This window comes from Octodon degus, unplaced genomic scaffold (genome assembly GCF_000260255.1).
Source record: "Octodon degus isolate 3935 unplaced genomic scaffold, OctDeg1.0 scaffold00079, whole genome shotgun sequence".
NCBI classification, from domain to species: domain Eukaryota; kingdom Metazoa; phylum Chordata; class Mammalia; order Rodentia; family Octodontidae; genus Octodon; species Octodon degus.
Window position 1 is genome coordinate 10,006,102 of NW_004524655.1, and position 4,058 is coordinate 10,010,159.

Consider the following 4,058-nt stretch of genomic DNA (forward strand, 5'->3'; position numbering starts at 1 on the left):
ATTATTTATTTATTTATTTATTTTTACATTTATTTATTGTGTGTGTGTGTGTGTGTGTGTGTGTGTGGCCAGGGTCTCACTATATAGCCCACATTAGTAGTGATCCTCCTGATTTCTGCCTCCCAAGTGCTGGGATTACAGGCGCGCGCCACCGCGCCCAGACTCTATCGCTGGCTCAGCGCACCTGAAGGTGGGGCCAGCGCGGCAGTCGGAGCCAGGTATTGAACCCTGGCTCCTGCGCTTACCTAAGCAAGCGCTTAGTCCGCTGAGCGGTGAGATGGCTCAGTGGTCTAAAGCACCTACTTAGAACAAGCTTAGCAAAGCACATGGACCCCGGTTCAATCCCCCAGCACCACATGCCAGCCAGCCCTGCCCCCAGGTGGGCTGAGCTGGCCACACACACACACACACACACACACAAATAAATAAATTAAATTAAGAAAAAAAGTATCATGTGACCATCATTGTTGCGCCTGGACACAGAGACGTCATCAAAAACATGATTACAGGCACATCTCAAGCTGACTGTGCTGTCCTGATTGTTGCTTCTGATGTGGGTGAATTCGAAGCAGGTATCTCCAAGAACAGGCAGACCCGTGAGCATGCCCTTCTGGCTTACACACTGGGTATGAAACAAATAATTGATGGTGTTAACAAAGTGGATCCCATGGAGCCACCCTACAGCCAGCAGAGATACAAGGAAATTGTTAAGGAAGTCAGCACCTACATTAAGAAAATCGGCTACAGCCCTGACACCGCAGCTTTTGTGCCAATTTCTGGTTGGAATGGTGACAACATGCTGGAGCCAAGTGCTAATATGCCTTGGTTCAAAGGATGGAAGGTCACTCATAAAGATGGCAATGCGAGCATAACCACACTGCTTGTAGCTTTGGATTGCATTCTTCCACCCACTCTCTCAACTGACAAACCTTTGAGGGTCCCTCCAAGATGTCTACAAAATCAGTGGTATTGGCACTGTCCCTGTGGGCCGAGTGAAGACTGGTGTTCTCAAACCTGGCATGGTGGTCACCTTTGCTCCAATCAATGTCACAACTGAAGTCAAGTCTGTTGAAATGCATCATGAAGCTTTGAGTGAAGTTCTTCCTGGGGACAATGTGGGCTTCAACATCAAGAACGTGTCTGTCAAAGATGTCTGGTGTGGCAATGTTGCTGGTGACAGAAAAAATGACCCACCAATAGAAGCAGCTGGTTTCACTGCTCAGGTGATTATTCTGAACCATCAAGGTCAGATCAATGCTGGCCAAGCCCCTGTCCTGGATTGTCACACAGCTCACATTGCTTGCAAGTTTACTGAGCTGACAGAAAAGATTGATCACCAGTCTGGTAAGAAGCTGGAAGATGGGCCCGAGTTTTTGAAATCTGGTGATGCTGCCATTGTTGTCATGGTTCCAGGCAAGCCCATGTGTGTCTAGAGCTTCTCTATCCACCTCTGGATTGTTTTGCAGTTCGTGAAATGAGACAGACAGTTGCTATGGGTGTCATCAAAGCTGTGGACAAGAAGGCTGCTGGAGCTGGCAAAGTCACCAAGTTCACGCAGAAAGCTCAGAAGGCTAAATGAATATTATCCCTGACACCTGCCACCCCAGTCTTAATCAGTGGCGGAAGACCGGTCTCAGAACTGTTTCTCCCAATTGGCTATTTAAGTTTAATAGTGAAGACTGGTTAATCATAGCAATGCATCATAAAGCCTTCAGAAGGAAAGGAGAATGTTTTGTGGACCATTTTGTGTATGTGTGTGTGTGTGTGTGTGTGTGTGTGTGTTTGGCAGTTTTTTTAAGTTATTAGTTTTTAAAATCAATACTTTTTAATGGAAAAAACTTGACCAAAAATTTATCACAAAGTTTAATGAGAAAATAAAATAAAATAAACCCTCAGAGAAGACATTAGAAAACCTGCTTTTCAGCCTGGATTCTGTAGTAACCTCAGTTATCTTGGTGTAAGAAAGGCAGGGAAGGGGAAGACAGAGCGTAGTGATTTCTACACTCTTAAATTTTGCTTACTTCTTATAAAATACAATTGTTGGGCCAGCCAAATAGCTCAGCAGATTAAAGCACCTGCAAGCAGGCACAGGGGCCAGGGGTTTGATCCACAGGTTTGACCCCCACCCCACCGGGTGCACTGAGGTGATGATTGAGATCGGTGGTGTCATGTGCCTATAGACCTTCCCTAAAAAATAAATAAAATGATTTTTTAAAAATGTATTTAGGACAGGGTCTACAGGGTCTCACTGCACAGATCGGACTCATAGTGATTCTCCTGTTTTCAGCCTCCCAAGTGCTGGGATTACAGGTGCGTGCCACCACACCCAGTCTCAATCACTCTCTCAGCAAGGGATGCCAGGGATCGAACCCAGGCTGCTGCACTCTAAAATATGATTCTAATAATCGAATCACATATAAATTCCTCTATATACTTATTTATAATGAGAGTTTCAGCCTGGTTCTATGGGAAAAATTCATTTGTTAAAAAATATATTCATGTCTGCTTTTAGGTGTTACTTTTAAATTCACAGTATGAATTTATTTTAATTCTTAGGGAAGGTCTTTAAGGTATTGGGGGTTTTGTTCATTGACACTGAAGGTTTACAATTTTATGACCATGATTGGTGAGTAACTATTCAGGGGCTGTGACACTAAAATCCCTCCTAACTTCTCTGAGGGCTGGAGGGGCGGCTTTTGTCTCCATTTATATGTTTTTCTCTTTTCTTTTTCTTTTCTTTTTGAAACAGGGTCTCGCTAGATAGTTCAGGTTACCTTTGACTCTTTATACAGCCCAGGCTGGCTTTGAACTCAAGGTGATCCTCCTGCCTCCGCCTCTTGAGTGCTGGGATTACAGGCGTTGCCACCATGCCTGCCTTTTGTCTTCATTTAGTACTTGACAGTACCCAGGGCTTTCACAGCTGCTGACCCCATTTTATCCTCCCAATAACATGATGAGGTAAAAGGCAGGAGTATTTGGTATTTGTCAGATTTCCAAGTTAAATTTGTCATTTCCTAGAAATGAAGCTACAGGAATCAATCCTATGCACAAAGTCAAAGGGAAAAAGCTCTGCGGTGATTCAACTTTTAAGTAACTTCATAAGGCACAGTTTATTGGGCCAGCTTGCACCTGTGTTCTGCTCCTGGGCTCAAAAGTCGCAACTCTTTCCTCGCTAAGATGTATTTTATAGTTGCGAATGCTATCATCCTTGTTTAGATTTAAACATCTCACAGGAAAGTTTTAGAATAGCGCTTGCAAACTCACAGAGGGAGGAGTTAGCAGGGAGCGTGGCCAGCCTGGAGAAAGCCAGGAAAAGCGAGTTTCTTGGTGTCTCTCTTCCAGCAGTGTGAACTGTTGATCCATCGTCTTTGTTTGGGTCTCTGGCTTCTCTCATGTATAGCCCGTCTCATTGCACAAGATGTTCTTTACTTCCAGTCAACTTTCTTTTAAAAGTATTTTTAAGATTTTATTTTTGATTGACAAAGAGGAATTGTATGTATTTATGAGACAATGCGATGCTTCAGTACTTGTATGCAATGGAATGATCAAAAGAAGCATCCGGTCACCTCAAATTATTGTTTCTTTGTTAGAGAACACTTGTAATAACTCCCTTTTAGGTATTTTGGGTTGTACTATGTGTGATTATTAACTGCACCAGTACACTTTCATAGTTCCTCTTAGTGTTAGCTGACTTACACTAAAACGTACTAACAACTCCACTTTGTTTAGTAGGGGACTTCCTACAGGAAGGGCCTCTGATGGTGGATTGTCAGGCAGGAGGAAAGGCCAGGAAAAAATATTTCGGTCTGGAGATCCTGCCACAGCTGATAACGTCGCTGAGTAGTCTGCTTTCTTCTGGAATACGCGATCTGATGCATCTCACAGATTCTGACTGCTCCTGACCCTACGACTCCAGCATCTAGAATATTTCAACCAACCCGATCAGGTTTCCTCCCACTCAGCTCCAATCCCCCTTTTTTTTTTTTTTGTGGAACTAGGGATTGAACTCAGGCCCTTGCACTTGCCAGGGAAGTGCTTATTCCACTGAGCCATCTCCC